Genomic DNA, 23,011 nt, shown 5'->3' on the forward strand with positions numbered 1-23,011 from the left:
TACCAAATTTGGCTATTCTTCTTGTCCATAAAATACAAGAACCCAATTTGTGCTTAAAAATCCAAATGTGCAATGATTGGTGTTCTTTTTTATTTTTCTTCACTTTGAAAGTTAAAAAATATGTGGGTTTAATTGAACTATAATTTAGGATGACTATGTGTCTACGCTCATGTAAAATTACTTATTATTTACCAAGGAGTCAAATCTCCATTAGCAAATACAAACTTTCCATTCCTTTATTTCTTATCAAAACTTTTGATACCATGTTTATTGAATGTCCACAGGACATCTGACTTTATTCATTCACTGCTTTGAAATGGAAAATATTCTGTAACAAATCTATCACATTCCTACAGTCAGTATGAGCTATGTAAGCATAACTCCATCTATTTGGATGTGGGTTATGGTACACTATGTTTGCTTCATCTATGTTTCTTGCCTTGCATAAGTGTTAGCTATGTACAACGTGGGAGGACCTGACTATGATTTACAGATTTTGAACATGTAATATGTGTGGTGTGGAGTCCATTTTTAAAAAACAAATGGATTCAGAAAATATTTCATTTTTTGTCTTCAACCAAATTATTTCATTGTCATTTTGCATAGGATTATCATTTTTTCATGGGAGATATGTGTATATATTTGTATGTATGAGAAAGTAAAGGAGATCAAGGTGAGGAATCATCTTCTACTATTCAGAGACTCAGTATTTATCATCCATGTCCACAAGTGTGCCTGACCCTATGACTTGGTCAAATCTATTCAATTATATCTGGAGAATCATAGCATAATACATTGATGTTCTAGCTACAGGGTTTGTAAGTAATGTGATTATTAAAAGCTGATTGAATTAGTTTCCTATCTCTTTGAAAACCAGGTATTAACCAGCTGGCTCATAACTTTCTTTTCTCTTGTATGCTGTCATGTTCCTAATCATATATGTTGTTTCAATTTTTCTAAATTTCAAATTAATAATCTCTTTAAATTTTGCTTCTTAATTCTTGCATACAAGTACAAGATAATGGAAATATTTCCATGTGGTATAAATTTGTTTTTCTAATGACCATTCACATATGAACCTTACAAATAAATTCAGCAAACATTGTATTTAATGTTATCCTCCCTTCTTCCTTTTGAACCTTTGACTCTTGAAAGTGGATTGTAGTGTTCAGTTAAGGGTGTACTTCTATCATTGTTCTATGTGATGTCTGGCTTTTTTAAAAAATTATTTTGTTTTCCATTCATCTTTTATCCTCCATCCTTGGGCTCTGATTTCTTTGTGGTATATTTGTATAACTGATATGCCACGTCTTACACGGGAGTAGTTTAGATAAAAATATCCCCCTAACACCTCAGGAAGGTGATTGCTTCATGGGGGTGCTGTGTTCATCACAGTGATGAGTTCCCAGCCAGTGTGCTGTTAGAAGGAGGGACCTGGTCAGAAAGGTTTGAACACTGGGGGAAAGACCTGGAAGAAAATTTCTCCCTGCTGTTCCTCTGTTTACTCTTTGCTTCCTGGGCACCATAATGTGAGCAGCTTTTCTTCTCTCATGTCCTTCCTGCTTTGGAGCAGCTGACTGTGCGCTGAAACCTCTAAAAACTATGATCCAAAATAAAATTTCCTTTACATTTTAGATGTATTCATGCCCTACTGATGAGAAAATGAGTAAGACATATACATTTCCAAAAATATTGCATAATTTAAAATATTCAACACTGGTGTTTGCTTATCTAGTTAATTTATTGTGACAAGTTTAATAGTGACATATTTATCTTCTGATGGCCTGTGAGATGTTTTCCATTACTATTCTGAAATATTTTATAATAATGAGCTATCTACATATATTTATTTGGGTATTTCTACTGTAGTTTCTCAGAGTATATACTTGAAAGATGAATTTCTGAGTGATATAACTTAAGCACAAAAATATGATAAAATATCTCAGTTTCCCCCAACAAGAGAGATAAAAGCTTCTTCTTTAAAACTAATGGTTAAGTTTTATTTTTTTCCCTCATGAGAAAAATAATCACTTTTTTTGCACTATTTGAGCACTATTCCTTATACTTAACAGCCAATGCCATTCCCCTCATGTGACTTATTGACTTTATTAACTCATTTTCTTTCTGAATTTTTCTTGCTACTCTGGAGTTCCTTATATATTATATTTCTTATGTTACAGCTATTTTCTCCCAATATTTATTTCTTTGTTAAATTTTGTCCATGAATTTCTTTAACTTTAATATCATAAAAATATCCTCTATTTTTTTAAGTAATTTACTTGAGAAATTATTCTACACAATATAGTCATATGGCAATTGTCCTAATTTTTTCCTGTTTTAGATATCTTTACTTTCATATTAAATCTTAAAACAATTGATTTGTTTGTTGTATTCTGTGTGAACAAAGCCCTATTCTTTCTCAAACAACAATGAAGTGTTCCTCAATTCTGAAAATAATTGTTCATAGATTATCTTAGTTACTTTTCTCTCATTGGTGAGACAAAGCACTCAACATCCAAAGCTAAAGGGTAAGGTTTATTTCGCTCACAGGTTGTAGAGGTTTCAGTTTATAATCGGCTGGCTCCAAGGAAGAGTGGCAATGGAAGACAGGCATTGTGGAGGAGAAACAGTTCATGGTTAGCAGAAGGTAGCAAAGCAAGCAAGCAAGGGACCTTAGCATCTTTTGTCTGCCCCTTTTATACTCTATCTAGGCTACCGGGATTAGGATGGTACCAAACTTATCAAATTATAAAAATTATTTTATATGAGCCTCACTTTCCAAGTAGGCTTTTGAAGAAGTTATATAGGACAGTGGACGATATCAAATTTTATTAATGTTTATTTGCAATATTCACAGTTATATACATTTTTGGGAATTGATAAATGGAGATAGGATGTTTTGATAATTTTTATTTATCGATAATTTCTATTTATTTAACTGTACCCTTGAAAATCTATATGAGGCTGGCTCTGGGATGCAAACAGAGAAACACATCTTTAACAACTACTCAGGTAAGAAATAATTTATTAGATTTTATTGGTATAAATCACTATTTGAGTCATCACTCAGAATCCAGCTCCAGAACGTCAAACTTTAGAACTCTGCAGCAATAAATTCACGAACTTTAGAGATGATGACTTTGTGTTTCCTGGAGACCAAAAATGCCTGTGTTGCTAGTGCTGCACGGGAAGCTCGAGTTAGCAGCTTTTCATCTGCCATTTCTTGTACAGGGCATCTCCTACTCCTCCTCTGGTTCTTCGCTTATTTCATTCACACTATACAATGTCAAATTCTCTTAAAACTGTTCTCTAGTACTAAAAAGTCAAATAACATTGAACGAATAAATTCACCAAATACTTAAATCAAGAGCTTAAAACATCATTCTTCACACAAGCAAACAGGTTTATTCCGGTTTGTTTAGCTTAACCTTCTGGAAAAGTAATTAGATCTATAATTAAAAAGCTATTTAGAATTATTAAAACCCTGTTATCTTGTGGCATTTAAAGATAAATGCAAATGTCAGAAAGGATGAATTCATTAAAATTTCTATTTAAGAGAAAAAATGGTGGGTGGAAGGTGCTACTTATTAAAATGTTACAGTTTCTGGGAAGGTTTGATCTGCAAAGGTGACACTGAAAGTAAATTTATCTTTTTGTAGCCTTTGATATAGCAATCAGCTACTCTTCACAAATATTTATTTTTGAACTTATTTTAAACCAAAGACTAGTGACCTCGCAGTGATATTTCAAATATGATATCATTCTTTTGAGAGACTTTATCACTTGATTGTATTAAGAACTTTCAGTGTATCTAATTCTGATTTAGTCGTGCTTGCTTCGGCAGCACATATACTAATTCTGATTTAGTCACGTATATAATATCAGTGGCCTACCTGTCAAGTGAAGGTATGTTTTTAATCTGGATTTTTCAAGTTGTGCATTCAAAGGCTACTACACTGAATAAAATGGTCAAATGGTTAAAATTTCCCATTGCCCAAACTATCTAATTAAATTAACAGAAGCTGAGGCTCTGTGGGGCCTTGTACGCTACTTGCTGCATAATGATCCTTTTTAAACAAGTCTGCTGGTGTTCCCTAGGTTTTTGTGTTGTATTCTTTTAAAATCAGCACAATTATTCTTGCAGAGGTGAAATTAACTACTAGTAGTAGAGGTGACTATTATGACATGTCATTTATGTGACTTTACAATCATAATTTTCTGTATCTTTATAAATGTAATACTCAGAAAAATAAGTTCTAAGAAGTCATATTATGAAACAAAGATAGTAACATTAACCTTTGCCAAATACATGTTTTAAAACAACCAAACAAAAAGAGGTTTCTTTTAGTTTTATCTAAAATTTAGAGATTACATTAAAAGAGTAAAGACAAAAACACATTAGAGTTAGAGGGAAAGAAGAAATATTATGTCTGCTCTGTCATTACTCAAGAACAAATTAGACAATGATAGTTTAGTGAAATATCAATCTTAAATTTTAGAATAATAACATTTGTTCTGATCTGATATATGATCTCATAACATTAGTTTCCTACCTTTATGACTTTAAAAGGCATTACAGTCCACCTACAAGAGCCACATAGCACTCTGAATTCTCAGGATGCTGTTTTCAAAACATAAAAATAAATATATTTCTTAAAAGAAACTAATCATTTCTTGAAAATTTAACGACATTGTCTTTTGACAAGTCATTTTCAGTGGTGTGACTGCAGATTTCACTCAGGGGGCTGAAAAGCACTGTAATTGGAGGCTTTACATGGGACATCTTCATACACTTGGTGTTAATGAGACATTATGTTGCTAATTCATCACTAATCCCCTTACTGAAATATGTAAAGGAATTTGGATGGATGACAGAAAGCTAACAAAGGGTTTGTACGTAGACTTGAAATCCAGAAATAAGACCAATTTAGAAATGAGACAATTTAGAAAAATCGAACAGATTAAATAGAATCATTCAAATGGAAAATTATGAGAGAACAGGAAAATTACAATGGAGGAGTCTGAAGTCACTTGTTGAGAAAATTTTTAGAAATAGAATATCCATTTTGCAAAAAATGAATCTTAGGAGAATTATTTCAGTCATAAAATATTCACATAAGAGTATATGTTCACATTGAACATATATTCTGTGTGGTATCCTGAACTTTTAATAATTGAGGGAATACTGTGAGTGGCAAATATACGGGTGACTATTTTTTTAGCTCAGATTTGTTAAAAAATCAGAGTCATTCTGTTCATAAAATATATAAATGTAGTACATCTAGGCATGCCTTTAGTCTACAAGTAAAACTAATTTATCATTGAATAATGCAAAATGCTGACTAAGTGAAGTTTAAGAAATGTATTTAGGCTTTGAATAGTAGATAATGTTTTCATAATATCTAAGAATTCATCCAGGTGAAAAAGCTAACAAATAAAAGGAAGTCCTTCTGCATTGCTCCTGAGTTACTCAGTGTCAGGGAGGTTGCAATGGTCAGAGATCTGAGGGAATGCAGCAACGGATGAGGAAGAGTTCCTATCTTGCTAGGTATCCCATGAGCTATGCTGGAGAGAAGCCTCTCAGATGGGAGCACTGTGGTTATTAGGAAGGAAATTCAAGGAATCTGAAAGAAAAATTCTCTTATAATTCAATAATTACATTTCATTGACGAAATCACTCCAGTGAAAAACTGTTAAGTGAATGCAGTGGTTCTTCCAAATTCCTTTTTATTTTTTTAAGCAAGTGACCTTTAACTCTCTGCCTTGAACTCCAAAGCAATTGTCTTTCATCATCCTTTTGAGGGCTGGGATTATAGGAATAAGCCACCTTTTGGTTATCAAATATTAATCTATAATCTTCCCTATGAATTAAAGCTCAGTAGAAAGGAAGGCTTTTCTTTTTATTGTTGGCTAACAGAGCAACCTGAAAAAAAAACCCCACAACAACAGAGAAACATCTCACAAACAAATTCTCATGGAATGTTTTTATCAAAGGTACTTACCTTTCTCAATAAGAGCACTTTTATCATCTTTTGCCAATGGAAAAAAATATATATGTGACAGTAACTCAGTACATTTCACTATTTCTAAAATTCATTCTGTCAGTTACATACAGCACTGTCAGAGCTCACATTTCTTACTTTCTTCAGTGGACATTTGAATGTACCCTGATTAATGTCAACAATTTTTTTGTCACATCACATCTTCCATAGTTCTTTCCTGTCTCATCTTTTCTTTTTCTTGACTTGATATGTCTATAATTCTGTTAATTGAATTTTGACTATAACTGCTTTGCACTTTTGATTAAACACCTATGACTATTTCTGGGTTATACTATAAATATTATTTTAGAAGTTAAACTTTTAAATAAATACACCACTATTCATTTAAAAGGAAGGTATGTGTGTTCCCCTTTACTCTTCTTCTTGCTTGGCATTTTAAAAATCAGTCTGTTGAAGCATTAACTTGCATATAACAAATTGCATAATTCTAAAGGTACAAATCAAGAATTTATGACAAAGACATGCAATCACATAAGGATTACTATGGTCATTAGATAGAACTTTTCTGACACCTTGAAAAGAGCTCATCCTTTCTCAGTCTGTGTCCTATCACTCTTAACTCAAGCAATCACAAATATAGTCTGTCATTAAATCTCTGCTTTATCTAGATTTACTTATAAATGGAACAAAAATATAGTTTTTCTTAGCTTCTTTTATTAGCTTTTCTCACTTAGCATTTTTACTTTGTTTTGTTTTTAATGTTCCCATTTGATTTTGCATGTATCACCAGTTGTTCTATAATACTGAGTAGTACTCTATTTTGAGGTGACAGCATTTTCAAAATGCACTGACCAGTTGATGGATATTTGTATTCATTCCACATGTTAGTAGTTGCAAATAAAGCAGCCATAAACAATTGGTGCAAGTTTTGATTGGTATATATTTTTATTTCTGTTTGGTAAATATCTAGAAAATGTATTTCTGTTTTGTATGGAAAGTGGATGTGCACCTTTGTAAAAAATGCCAATTGTTTCCCCCACAGTATATCCACCTCTTCAGATACATCACAAGGTGGTATAACTCTACTGTATGTTAGGTTGCATTGACCCACTTATTTGTAATGATATCTCACGCATGTGAATTTGCATGTCACCTTTAAGGACTAATACTGAGTGTCTACTATAGTTTGGATATCAAGTGTCTCTCAGATGCCCATGTGTTAAACTTTGATTATCAAGATGGCACTTTTGAGTAGTGGTGGAATCTTTTAAGAGTTGTGGCCAAGTAGGAGGTCTTTTGGGTACTGGATATGTACTCTTAAAGGAGGCAATGTACACTGGACCCTCCTCACCCTAGCTTCCCTCCTGGCCATGAGGTGAGCAGTTTTGCTTTGGCATGGGTTCCCAACCATGATTAACTGCCTCACCATAGTTCTAAAAGCAACAAGGCTAATCAGTCATGAAGTGGAACTTCTAAAACTAGGAACCAAAATCAACCTTTTCTCTTTATAAGATGACTCCATCAGATATTTGTAATAGTAATGGGAAACTGGCTGATACACCATCAATTCAAATGTGCATTTTTCATCTATAGTTTTTCAAGTGCTCAAATTTTAGCACAATTTTTTAACCAGTTTCATTATTTTTTATCATTTAGTTATGAACTCTACTTCTTCTATTCAGGATATATATATATATATATATATATATATATATATATATATAAATGTATATATATTCAGGGTTTATATATAGAGAGAGAGAGAAAGAGAGAGGAGAGAGGGGAGTATATATAGAGGGGAGGAGTCAGAAAATGCATACATCAGAGAAAGAGAATAAATATTTTAATACTAAATTTATTGAGACATTTTGAGATTCTAATTGATCTCTACAATTACAAGAGGTACTCAAAGTGATAGACATTGGCTTCCAGACATTTGTTAGTATGGCAAGTTGTTGAAGTGTGTATACAATTTGGGGGGGATTATATATATATATATATATATCCTTTTAACTTTTTAGTTTGAAATATGAAAAGACAAATACTTGCAAAAACAGTAAAAAAATTCCCATATCTCTCATTTAATCTCCTGGTACCTTACTCAACTATACAGTAATTACAAAAAACACAAAATTCACCTTGATAGAATAATAGTAACTAATCTTCACTGGACCTTTGTCAGTTTTTCAATTAATGCATTTTTGATGTAGATAATTGTTCTAGTTTTTGTCCTAACAGTGTTCATGATATATTATTTTCCTCTTTTTCACTTTTAACCTATCTGTATTTCTATTTTTAACATAGGTTCCTTTTTAAATATAAAATGGGTCATAGTTTTGTTTTTTTTTTTTTCATCCAGTCTGTCAGGTATTGCCTCTTATTTACAGTGTTCATAATAGCTACCTTATATTAAATATAAATATTTATATGTTTAGGTTTAAATAGATCATTTTTCATTTTGTGATTTTTCATTTATGGAAAGACTCATTTTTTCTTGCTCGTCCTTTCTTGAATTGTTTCTTTTTGTGATTATATATGTCATCTTCACTATGGACTACTTTATCATGTTTTAGAGGTTGTTCTAGGACTTTCAATATATATCTTCAACATATCACCTTCTATTTTTCAGTAATATTAAGCCAATCTACATATCATTTAATGGTCTTAAAACAGGATATTCCTATTTCTTGCCTCACATATTTGTGCTGTCATTATCTTCTTTGACAGTAAGGTTTAATTCTGTTTACTTAATTAATTAATTTTTGGTACCTGAAGATAACTCAGGATTTTCACATTGTGGAAAATCACAGCCCTTTTTAACTATATATATATGTATATATATTTTAAATTTTAAGATAGACTAAATCCCTAAGTTGCCCAGCCTAGGCTGGCATTTGTAATTCTCTCAGAATGCTGGAATTAGAAGTGCATGCCACCATGTTTAGCTAAATATGTTTGCTTTAATACAGATATTTTAAAATGACAAAACTTTAAAAGTAACTTATGTATGAATGACAAATAGCTGTGCATATTTGAGGTATACAACTTGGTAAGTTAAGAGTAAGTTTATATAAATAAAACCATCACTATCAAATTCATAAACATTTCTCAATTCCCCCAATTTCCTCCCACCTGTTTTACATTTTTTTGATTAAGAATATAATATAAAGTCTACCTTTTACCAAGTTTAAAATGTATTATGCATTAGTTAGCCACACTCACTATGCTGTATATTCATAGATCAAGCATTTATTTATTTTGCATGACTAAAATTTTCAGCCATTCATTATCATCTCTCCATTTCCTCTCCTTTACATTCCCTGGCAAACACCACTCTACTCCATTTATATAAATCTGTTTATTTCACAGGAAAATCTATTTTAATTTTATCTACCTGTTTCTCCTTACCAGTTCTATTCATGCCTTTGTTTAAATTCAAATTTCTATGTTGTCTTTTTTCCCAACTGTTCAAATTATTATTTTAATAATTCTTATAATGGAAATGCTTTTTGTACTAATTTTTTGTATTATAACTATTTTAAACATAAGAAAATTGAAGTTTAATTGGATCAAGTAATTTCCTTGACATCCATAGTTGCTGAGCAATGTTCTCTTACTCAGAAACTATGGTTGTTAAGGATATTAAATGACAAAGAGGAAGGAGGAGGAGGAGGAAGATGTGAAAGAGGAGGAGGCTATGTTGCAAAGTATTGTCTGAAAATATTTCTTTGTTTGGGATTTGTTTTTTATCGCTTTTGCAAGGCTTATATTATGAATCTTTTCCATAAGGAATATGAATGATGCCAACAGTGGTGAAACTGTCTCCAATTTTGAATTGAATCGGGAAGAAAAACAAAGACATTTTTGGTAATAATATTCACATTAGCTATTATGTTGCTGTATTCCAGATTGCTAGAAAAGCTAAAAATTGAAATCTATATATAAAGAAAGTAGATTACTCAAATAGCTTTATAAAGAACACAATAAAGAACATTGAGTTATAACATTATGTTATTGACCCAGCCAGTGTTAAAAATATTCAGTTTTCTTTAAGAAGGAAAATTTAATAAACTTGTTACTCATTCCACTTTTTAACTTTGCATATATTTGTATTTTTATTTTGAATTAGTCATATAAGCAACTTTTAAAAATTCTGTCAAGAGGGTTAGTGATAATATGATTTAATATCACCTATAATTTTCAAGCTGGTGCCATCAGCAAAGGCATGCTTGTGGGTCAGGGAGAAATTTTCATTCATAAAAAAGCTTGTAAGGCAAGATGGTGGCAACCAAGAAGAAGCGGCATGGGGACTTGGAAGTTTCAGCAAAGAAGCCAAAAAGAAACAAAAAAGATGCCGAGCCTCCAGCCATGTCTTCAGCTGTGCCAGAGGAGATGGAGGAAGCAGAGATGGACCATATCCCAGGTCCCATTTACAAGGGCAAGTGAAAAAATATGGAACGGATTCTTATCTTTTCTTCCAGAGGAATAAATTTCAAAACAAGACATTTAATGCAAGACTTGAGAACGTTGATGCCTCATTCTAAAGCAGATACTAAAATGGATCTTAAAGATAAATTATTGGTGATTAATGAGGTCTGTGCAATGAAAAACTGCAATAAATGCATCTACTTTGAGGCTAAGAAAAAACAAGATCTTTATATGTGGATTTCGAATTCACCGCATGGGCCCTCTGCCAAATTCCTTGTTCAAAATATTCATACTCTAGCAGAACTGAAGATGACTGGAAACTATTTGAAAGGTTCTCGGCCAATTTTGTCTTTTGACCCTGCTTTTGATGAATTGTCACATTATGCTTTGTTAAAAGAACTCTTAATTCAGATTTTTAGTACTCCACGATATCATCCCAAAAGCCAGCCATTTGTGGACCATGTATTTACTTTCACCATTTTGGATAATAGAATATGGTTTCGGAACTTTCAGGTCATAGATGAAGATGCTCAACTTGTAGAAATAGGACCTCGTTTTGTCTTAAATCTGATAAAGATTTTTCAGGGAGGTTTTGGAGGACCAACTTTATATGAAAATCCTCACTACCAGTCACCAAACATGCATCGGCATATCATAAGATCCATCGCAGCTGCAAAATACAAAGAGAAACATCAAGTAAAAGATGTGCAGAAACTGAGAAAGAAAGAGCCAAAGACTGTTCTTCCACAGGATCCCACTGATGATGTTTTTGTTACGCCAGCTGAGGAAAAACCAATAGAAACACCGTGGGTAAAACCAGAGCCAAAAGTTGATTTGAAAGCAAGGAAAAAAAGGATTTACAAAAGGCAAAGAAAATTGAAACAGAAGATGAACAATGGAAATGGCAAAATGAATCAATGGATAACTAAGTTTTCCAAATATTGTATATTTATTTTGTATTCAGTGTGTAAATATATCTATTATCCTGGACTACTTTGTCTAATTAAAGTGCCATTTCAAAGAAAAAAATATCTTAAAATCAGTGGTGTTTATCTTTTTCTAAATAAAGCACTGTATCACCTAAAAAAAACGAAAAAAATCTTGTAGCTAGGCAGGGTGGTGCATGACTGTAATCCCCACACTCAGGAGGATGAGGCAGGAGATTGCTGTGAGTTGGAGACCAGCCTAGACTACCCAGTGAGTTCAAGGCTGGCCTGAACTACATAGTGAGTCTCTCTCAAAAAAAGATTTAAAATTTAAAAAAGATTAATGAATTACACCACGTAGGAGAGTTCTTTAGGCTTTAAGCAGCGTTTTATATAAATGTCTAAGTAGAGCTTAAAAGTGTACTATTGTACAGCTTATAGATAGTATAGTAAATTTGAGACCAGGCAACAAGAAACTGAAGTATATAGGATAATTTTCAGAGACATATAAGAACAATCAATTTAGCACCCTGGGGCAGCATGGGAATAAACAGTATCCAGAATAAAAATAGATGACATTGGATAAGCATTAATTTACTCAGAAATTAAACTTGGTGTTACAGAAAAATCAAACATAGCTAACACTAGCCAAGTCCTTATCATTACACAGTCACTGAATCATTACATCAGGGCCACACCATCCAAACTCATGAGGGGAAAATCATTATTACTGTATTTGAAAAGTGAATAAACTGAAACTAATATTAGTAAACTTGACTAAGACACTCACATAATAGTGGCATTCTTAGTATTGGAGTGTCATTGATCAAACACCAGAGACAGACTAACAGAAGTTCTAGGCCACGAAACAATGTAGTCCAGTTTCAAAGTTTCACAGTCAAACAGGTCCTGAGTGTTTAAATGAAGGCTGAGCATGGTGGTTCAAACCTGTAATCCCAGGATTTAGGAGAATAAGGCAGGAGGATTACAGTGAGTTCAAGGCCAGCATTGGCTACATAATGAGTCCAAGGCCAGCCTGAACTACATAGGGAGACCCTATCTCAAATAACCAAAAAAAAGAATAAAGAAAAACAAAGTAAATTAATTGTACCAATTAGGCCATTTGTTTAGGTTTTAAGCAGCACTTGATATAAATGTCTAAGTACTAGTTTAAAAGTGTACCATTATTAATGTTACTTAAATTAGTATTGATTTTATTATGAGCTACATATACATTCATCCTAAATATAAAATTATACATTTAAATAGAATATCTAAATAAATATAATTATATATTACATATTTATATTATAAAATATAAACACATGATATTATAAATATACAATTATAGTTATAAATATAATTATATGATATAAATATGTTATAATTAAATAAATTATATTTAAACATATGAGTCGATATATAGAATTGGTACATATTTGAATATATAATCCAGTTCTTTATTCAGATTTTGATCCATTAATGAGATGTACAAGTGGATAAATGGTTGACTTTGAAATTTTGATAGATTATAATAAATTCTAGTACTAGTTAGAATTGAGATTACCTAAGTTATTATTTCATGAGTATTTGCATACTAACTTTTAAACGTAGAATTGTTGAGAAATACAAAAATTTCAAAATAAGATCTAAAGCTTATTATAATTTGATTTCTCTAACACTTTTACATTTGGCTGGATAGTTACTCAAAGGATTTCAAGAGTCTTTCTGAGTTGTTAAAATAGAAAATTATAATTTGAAATTTGATAACTTAGTGTTTAAGGAATTTCTGTTTATAAAAGTTGAGTATTTAAAATTTGTCATAATGTTATGAATTATAGACATTATTTATCCCAATATGTTCTGTATTTCAGAATTATTTTCACCAACTAGAATGGTGTGGCTATTTATGATCCTTCACTACCTACCCAGCATGTTATACTTAGCTTATTGCTGAGCAGCATCTTGCAGTCTGTTTTAATACTGGATGTGGTCAAATGAACCAGATGCCTTAGAGATCTCTAGTTCTGCTTACTAACCAAGCCAAATAAACATTCACTGGCTCAGCATACTCCTATTGTGGTGTTTTTCGTAATTTTTCACATTCTTAAAGTTCTAGTTGAATGATGGTTTCTGAACATCCTTGATTTCAGTGTCATAGCTCCTATGTTAAAAAACAAAACTTGGTTTTGTACCACATAAGTTCTCAAACTAATAAGCTTGCAGACTTCACTAAGGAGTGTGATTTTAACCAAAATATAATCTGAATAAATTTATATAACCAATTGTTTGAATACAAATTGATTCTACATTTTTCTAAAAGACAATAGAGCATCTCATTATTTTTCAGCATTTAGTAGAACAAGTGTAATGTAGATTTATGTTAATTGAAATGATTTTCTATCAAGGAGTTGAACAGTTTTCAATATATGATGCACCAGTCTTTCATTAGTAATTAGTCTGTATGAGTTGTTCAAATGAACTACTTCCTAAAAAAGTAGAAACAATGAAACTTTTCTCTGATCATATAAACTGGAAGAGAGTACAGTGTATTGTTTGCTGGTAATGGCAGTTTCCAGAGGAAGTTGTTAGCTCCCAATACGAATGTTGCACTATTGTGCTTAGACAAGATGACCTCAGACTCTTACTAGAATGTGCCTGAGGGAATTCACTATTGTACAATATAGTAGCAAAATCTTTTCAGGCTTGTCATGAAATACCTTCTGTGTATACTGCAAGTTACATAACAAACTAAAACCCATGTCTTATTCAGGTGAAATCAAAGGCAGTCAGATGGTCAGGAGAATACAAGACATGTTTTATCACCCATGGAAGATATATCTTTTTAGAACATTTTTGTTTGATACAAAATGGAATCTTATAGTGAATAACTCAATTTAAAGAGGAATCAGTCATTACAAAAGGAACAACCCATCCATCTGTTATTAGAATATGATAGAAGTGATTCCTGGAAATGACTTACTTCTTGTTTAGAGAAAGGTTATTTAATTTCCTAGCTGGAGTATATTCATTTTTGAAGACAGTATGTCTGTGATGTCAATTTGCTATACTTTGGCTTTTAACCAACAACATACATTTTTTTTTGTCATTTTAATGTTCAAAAACTTTGATTCTTTTAAACCAGTATTATAGGAGACCAGAACATATTGATCAGAATCTGCATTTTCTCCCTGCTCACAGATGGAGTATCTAAACTTCTCTACTAAGTACCCATGGGCAATGCAGAATGGACTCCTCACAGTTTGATACACCACCCAGTAGCTTTTGGTCAGGAAAAGGTAATGATTTTCTGTGCTACAGTGGAACTTATTTAACAAGATATAAGCAGTAGATACAAATTCTCTATAATGAGCAGAGAAAGAGAAAATAAAATCATGTCATCATTTCAAAGGAAATGAAACTAACAATTTGGTACTGCTTTTTGAATATGTTAAATAGCAAAGGATAAAGGGGTAAAATGAGTGATAAACTCAAGTATGAAGAAAACTGTTTCTGTCACTAGAAACTATTTCACCCTTTCCAAGTGTAGTTTTATTATACCTACCCCATAGTGAGAAAAATTCTAGTAGTAGTTAAATATACAGTGATTATGCACACAACTAGTGCATAACTGAACCAGAGGTTAAACATGGGAAACCCACACATATTGAACCTTGTCACTACCCCTGTAGTAGAGTGCCCAATCTGAGTATTGGTATCATTTGCCATAAAGGAGATTTACTCCAGTGTATGAAAACAGGAATATCAAACATGAGATAAGTATCTCTCTATACATCAGTATCATACCAATTCTGTCATAAATGTGAGGGGAGAGTAACATGACTAGGACAGTGATCAGCAGACAAGAGAGCATTATGAGGTTGAATGACCAGGAAAGTAAGCCCTGCCTGGCATGACCCCAGAAAGTAGCCTACTTCCTTCCTCCCAGGACTCTGAGTCTGCCTTCGTGGCACTGCTGACAATTATAAACATTTGTAAAGCTATGTGTGTAATAATACCGAATCGTACGACAAATTTTACTTCCAGGTAGAAAACGATGGCTTCAATGTCAGTATTTGATAAATATTTTTAACAAAACTATAAGTTGAATATTCAGGAAAAAGGATTTTATAAGAAACCTAAACAACTACACAAACTCACTAGAAAGATGTTTTTCCTAAGAAAGTTTCAAATCTTAATGAGGACATCTTATCTGATAAACTTTCACTATGATTTATAATCTAGTCGAGGTCAGTAGTCTGTAAGTGATATTCATAAAGGAATCATTCTCTTTTCGAAGTAAACTTCAAGTTAGCTTTCCCTTAGTATCCATGGGAGATCGGTTCCAGGAACACTTTACTTACCAGAATGTGCAGATGCTCATTTCCCTTCTTTATAATTTGCATATAACATATTTGCATATGAAATTTGCATAATCTATTCACAACCTTTAAATCTTTAGATCATTTATATCTATTACAATGTCATGCCATGTAGCTATTTGTGAAACTGTATTGTTATGGAATAATGACAAGAGTAAGAATTCTGTACATGTTCATATGGAAGGAATTTTTTTTCCAAATATTTTCAGTTCACATTTTATTGAATCAACAAATGTATAACTCAGGGATGTGGAGGGCTTGTTTTGAGTCTTTAGAGTACCTTTAACTTTAATTAGAAACTCATTACTCTACTTTATATTATGAATAAACTGTGAACACCCAGATTAAATATGTAATGGTTTATTTAACCAAATCATTAAATTATTCAAAAACTACTGTTTTGGGGAAAACACTTTCCTCTTCTTTAAGAATTTAATTTTATTTATTAATAAATGAATGAATAGATAAAATCTCACTATGTTACTTAGTGATGAAAAAGAAAATATTCTGACGTGCTAAAATATGAATGAAACTTAAAGACATTATGCTAAATGAACAAGTGCATAATAAAAGAAACAATGGTGAATGATACCACTTATATAAGGCATCTTAAAAATCAAATTCATAACAAGAGAGCAAAAGTATAGTTGCTTGGGGCTGCGGAAAGAATGAATAGGGAAATAATATTTACTGGATAGAGTTTCATTTGGGGAAATTGAAAAAGTTCTGGACACAGATGGTGAACACAGTTGCCCATTAAATATATAACTATACTCAGTGTCACAAAAATGTACATTGAAAAATAACTGAAATAGTAAACTTTCTCTATACTTTTTCACAATAAAAGTAAAGGAATAAAAACAGTTTCACTCAACATCTTATCAGAAATTTTGATCATCTATTCATGTTCATTACTGAGTCAGAAAATTTGAGATTTTCTCTTATAAAGGCAATCTCACTTGAGATTTAATACAAATATTAACACAATTTAATATAAGTCACACATGCATTTCTATTTGAAACTAATTTATCAAGTATTTGAGATAACAACTCTAATTTATTTTTTATGAACATCAATGTTATGTCATCCACATAAAATAAATTTTAATAACAAAATGAGGAAACTTCTGTCTTTCCAAACTGTAAGTACTTGGCATATACGTCAACTCCCCCAGCTTCAGTTTTCATTTTTATAATACAGAAAAGGAATAATTTTTCCTCATATATATGCTTAAGTAAGTTGTGTATGTTAAATACCTATATACTCACCTTATACATACTTAAACCAAAGTAAATGATAGATACAGTATTATCATTCAGATGCATATTTGACATCATACTGAAATTATAAAGTTCAAAGCTTTTTTAAATAAATGCATATTATTGAGTCATGTAGCAGTTCCCAGCCATCTTCAGTTTTACCTAATAGAAATAATTTCAAACAATTCACATTTTTAAGATGATAATGATAGTTTCAGAGTAATGTCCTTTAAGCCACTCAAAAGCACCATGATGAAGTGGGAGGGGTAGGGGAAAGGAAAGAAGGGAAAGGAATAAATATGAGAAAAGGAAAAATTGGAAACAAAGTCTTTGTAAATAAGGAAGGGTGGAGGGGTTGAAAGGAAGGGCAGGTGAATGGGGAAAACTAAGAGCCAAGATACATCATATAAAGGTATAAATTCCCAGTGATGAATGTCATCATATTGTATACCTAAAATGTACCAATAAACTTAATGAATAAAAAATAAAAAAGCACTATGATATCAAAGAGAGTTATTGAAAAATGGCATTCTCTATTCAACAATGTTACAAACAAATTAATCTCATTTTATGCTGCTGTTTTACCTATAAGAAAAAAGGAGGCCCTATTAGAGTTGACTGACAAAATATTTCACATTTTATGATTCCACCGAGAACAAGGAGAATCAGTCAATTCTACTCTTACTTTACCTGATAGATTCATGAATTATGACCTTTAAAAATCAAATTAAGAAGTTATTAAATAACTAATCATATCAACTTTAAATCTTTCTACCTGTATTCTCAAAAAGAAGATATGCTAATAAGGAAAAAGAAAAACTTTGGATATATCAGAAAAGCAAAGAATGATGTAATTTAACTTTATAGCTTATTATCCCTCTATTTATCTAGCAATAGATTATATAAATAGAGAAAAAGTGGAATGTCAGTAAGACAGTAGTTATATAAAAATATAAGTGAGCATATCCAAGATACTCTGGAGTATGGTACATAGTTAGGACACAGATAGATTGTGCTGATGGCCATTCACAAGACATGTACATTTGAATTCATGGGACGTCAAATTGAAGCTTCTTGTGAGAAAATAATTTAAAAGTAAATTCCAGGAAACATCAACTAATGTTCTTATATATTCCTTAAAAACTTTCTAATATTTTTATTTTTGTGAAGTAAATATGTTGCACTGATAATCAGGAAGCAATTTAAGAAGAAATTTAAACTCAGTGTCAAAATTTAGCTGCTTTAGGGAAAAAATTTTTTATTGAAAATATACTAGATATAATGTAATATTGAGATAATTGTATATAATTATTAAATCAGGTAATTAGCATATCCAGCACATGAAAAAATTTTTATTTTTTGTGTTAAGAACATTTAAATCTGTTATTCTATATCATTTTCAAATATAAAGTAAATTATTGTTATCTGCATTCATCATACTTTATTACAGAAGACAAGAAATTATTTTCCCTGTTAATTTTGTAATCATTTTCAACTTTGTTTTATTTCTATCTCCCTCACCTCCTTCCCAAACTCTGTTTACTATTATTCTACTGTTTTTTTAGCTTCAATGTATAGGTGAGAACATTTGATGTTTGTCCTTGTGTGCTTGTATTTTGCTTAACACAATGTCATTAGGGGAATTTCTATTGTTAAGGAATATTCTTGGTATGGTGTGCAAAACATTAAAATAAATTCTTCTTTCAATAAACTATGAATTTCTGCTTTATTCAAGTCACTGTTAATAACTTTGACTCATATTTTTTAAGTGTTTCAAATATAACCATGGAGCCACTATTTATAACATTAGCATAAAAGAAAGAGAGCAATACAAAACTCACAAAAAAATGTCTAGGCACAAACATACTGCTGTAAAATACTATTTCATGCTCATACATACATAGCAACTGTAAAGATAAATAAAACACAAAGGAGAATGCAAAGAAATTAAATAGCTCTACTAATAAAATGTTTCGAAATACAGGAATGAGTCTTCTCATTTATATGAACCAAACAAATAACACTGGTTTAATCTCAAGATCTAAATGGAAAGAATGATTATTATCTTTAAACTGAAATGAAACCTGGTTAAAATACACTGGAGCATAAAAGTTTATATCTACCTATTTAAATGTAACTTACATGGTGTTCCTTTTTATTCAAGTATTTTCCCTCACTTAAAATTTTTGCCTTACAAAGATGTTACACAATTCTGCAAAGTAAAATAATACAAAAATACAAAAGAGACTGGCTCAGTGGGAAATAATTGAAGGAAAATGAGATAATAAGATTTTGGCAAGTATAAGGATAGGAAGCAAGCCTTAGACAGTGTATTCTGTGCATTGCGAGACTTGGGCACATATTTAGATGCTAAACACAACAACAGAGTCATTACCAGCACTGTCAATGTTTCAGTCACAGATAAATTATCTCTGTGAGTCATCTGAAAGTAGAGAAAATCCATTTTTAAGGCAGTATTTTCTAATGATTTTTATAACAACTTTTTAAAATATTCCACACAGACATACGATCAAAATGGTGTATGATAAACACATCTGGAAAATTTAACATGTCTACCACCCAATTCCATCCTCCAACTTCCAGATACTCATGGCAAGTGTGGGCATATTAAAACATATTCATTTCAAACTAACTTCATGTTTTCCAAACTGGTTTAATCAAAATTATTTTTAAAACCCATTTTCCCTGCATCTCAAAGTTTGTCCCGAGTCTTACCATTTTGTGTGTAGTAGAGTTTAGAGAGAGTGTGAAGGCAATTCCCACGAGTATAAGGAAAAGCATCCCATGCAGTCGCATTGAAATACGCTGGTAGAGCTTTGTTACTTCCATTATCATCCGCTGTGGTTTTCCAGGGGTCAGCTCTAGGACTCCGGAGTCAGCAAGACAGGTAATGCTAATACAGCTTTTGCAAAGACTCAGGTCATACATAGAAATCAAGTCCACTGTGCAGTGAAGGGACTCAGTTATGTTTGCTATTAAAAGGAAGTGGTCACAAAGTAAAACCAATGCACAGGGGTCTATAGGTTCCTTGTTGGGGCTTGCTGATAGGAGTGTTTAGCAATCTGATATCACAAGCTGTATATACTTCTCTTGGGCCCCTTCCAGTGGATTTTCTCATTGTGAGCCCATAATCTGGTTCTGTCACATCAACTATCTCTCCTCTCATCTCAGCCTAGTGAACTCCTTAAGATTGTGGAGAAAAAGAGCCATTTTTTCTCCTATATATTTAATCCTCTCGCTTTGCTGGTTGAGCCAGGATCTTTCCTGTACTTCCAAAAAATATTACAAGGAAAGTTGGGGCATTTTTTCTTTAAAGAAACTGAAAAAATGCTTCATGAAGACCTGCAGAGAATATTTTTCTCTGATGGAATTATTAGCAGTAGTGGTAACAATCTTGGTTTTGTGTTTCATACATATACCATAAAACATAAATATGAATATGTAGTAGACTATGTACTAGTAGATCCACAGAGTTTATGGCATGGTGCTTCCATCCTAATTGACACTTGGTAAAGTATTACTGTATTTCTCTACCATAGTTTTCCATTTGGATAAGGATTTTATCCCTAAAAATCATAACATTATTTGCTTTCTGCTAAGTTATAACCTAACTTTGTAGGATGTAAGAGCCTAATTGTCTTGGAATTTAAATAGAAAGAGAAAATAGTTAAAAGGAAAAAATGAAATAACTCATAATGTGAGAGAGGCATAGATACAAATTGTGGATAATGTCAAAAAATAATTTGGGTCATATATAATAATTTGGAATTATTCCTCATATGTCTGCTCAACAAAATTAAATTCATTGTAACTTTTTGATAATGTCCTTTAATATATGCTTTCCCCATTGAGCCACAATTTTAAAAAAATAGCTCAGGAATATGAACATCATCTGGCCATATAGACCTTTGTTAGTGAGACAGGAAAAGATAATTTTTCTAGAATATTAATGAATAAATTGATTTTATATGTTCTAGGTAGCGTTCCACATGCAGAAGTAAATGAAGACAATTATCAAAATATGGTAAATATATTTCTTATTCATTTAATTTTGCTTTATGTGGTTATGTATTTAATTATTATTTTATCTCTTTACTTCATTGATATATCTGTCTTTATGTAGGAGGAATTTGATGTATTATAAAATGGTATCACGCTGCCTAACATCTTCTCTAATCTTACATTAACAAAAACAAAAATGAACATTTTACTTTTCATAAAATCTGATATGATGTGACTCAATTTTCCATCTCAAATATTCTTATAAGACATGTAATTTTTGCCATTAAAAATGTCTTCAACTTGAGCCATTTGTTAAGCAGAAATCCAGATATTTCCATAAATTAAAAGAAAGAAAAGTATTATTCATGGGAGTTGGTAAGACTTCACATTAACTTTAGTATGACCTTAAAATGAAATGCTCTTTTCTTACCACACTGAATTAAAATAATTTAAAGGTTTGATTGATAACATCTTTCCAGAAATATAATAGTTATTAAACTTCATAGATTAATAATCTTGGTTTTAGGTCTCTATTCTTCATCTCATTTTTTTTCAAAATTATTAAATTAAATCATTAAGATATTAAGCATTAATTTCAAAAGTATTTTGGTTTTCTTTTTCAATTTAGTACAAGAGTTTTATAAGCATTTTCTCATATGGTAACTTTAATGTCTGCTTATTAAATAAAGAATATAAGTTGAAAAATATCATACATAGAGATGTATAATGTTTCTAATGAACCAAGTACAGCAAACAACAAGCTAAAGGGGGAGAATGTTAAAAATTAGGGTAGAATACATACAAAATATGAAGCTACAGGTCATTGAGCAATGGTAGAGATGAGAGAAATTGTTGCAGAAAATAAATGATATAAAGAAGGGACTTTAAAGTCTCTTGAGAAAAACTCAGTGGATTTTTTCTTAGTAAAGTGGTAAAATTCATTAGTATTACACAGAAGTTTCAATTCCTTGAATTTGTTCAAATTTAGAATAGCATCAGAGCTGTTAACTAATCAGAAGGTAGTATTTCCACAGTGACACTTGATAAGATCTATTTTATTCTTTGCTACTCCTAAAAATTAGATTACACACATTTAGCAACTTTCTAAGTGATTTAAAAATATCATCTTCTCAGCTTGTTATTTGAAATTTTATTTTTCACAATGCACAAAAAGTTAAGAGAAGAGAGAAGTAACGTGAAAGAGAAAAGATACTAGAAATGAGATTTTATTGTGCTATAAGATTAATAGTAATAAAATGAGACCTCTGTTTTAGTTTAGTCTAAATTTGTTTTATTTCTTTTTTTGTTGTTATACTATAATACTGATTTGCCTCAGATTCATTCTAGAGAATCCAGAAAGGAATATTTAAGGAGAAAATTGATTTTCTTGTTTTGCTTTGGTATTAATGGAAGGCTAAACACTTACCAGAAGATTTGAGCCTTCATACTCTCCAGATTTGCAGTCCTGGAGGCTTCCTGTCAGTCTTAGTTTAAAGCAGTGCTATCTAAAGAGTTATTCCTCAAGAAATTGTTTATCAGGCCCGGGGATTTAACTCAGTGGTTCCACCCCCTGGCCCGCAAGTGCAAGGACCTGAATTCAACCCCTGGTACCAAAAAAATAAATAAATAAACAAAAAGAAAGAAAAGAAAGAAAGAAATTGTTTACCTGAGAATGAAATACGAACTACTTCTTCCTTCCTTAAGAAATATTTTCCTAATAAATTTTCAGTTGAGTAACATAGGAATTGAGATAGTTGATTTGCACTGTAATTACTTCGCATCTTTACTACTTAAGTATTTTAGGGATAGATGGTCAATCTGAAAAGGACATGTTGAGTAGCAAAGCACTGCATAGACCACATATTGATCCTAAAAGCATCTGTTTGGTTGAATTATAGAACATATACAGTGATGACTAAAAGACTCAGGTTCTCATAGGAAACATAGAAAGTAAAACCAGTTATTAAAACCTGTTTCAATAGTCCATATA

General features: G+C 31.5%; 1 pseudogene; it reads left to right on the top strand.

The window, feature by feature from the left end:
- The first annotated feature begins 10,280 nt into the window (after positions 1–10,280).
- LOC101705552 (ribosome biogenesis protein BRX1 homolog pseudogene) overlaps positions 10,281–23,011 on the top strand; it is a 28,165-nt pseudogene continuing 15,434 nt past the window's right edge.

This window comes from Heterocephalus glaber, unplaced genomic scaffold, assembly GCF_053883595.1.
Source record: "Heterocephalus glaber isolate CG9 unplaced genomic scaffold, H.glaber_assembly_v1.0 deba00000331, whole genome shotgun sequence".
In the NCBI taxonomy this organism is placed as follows: domain Eukaryota; kingdom Metazoa; phylum Chordata; class Mammalia; order Rodentia; family Bathyergidae; genus Heterocephalus; species Heterocephalus glaber.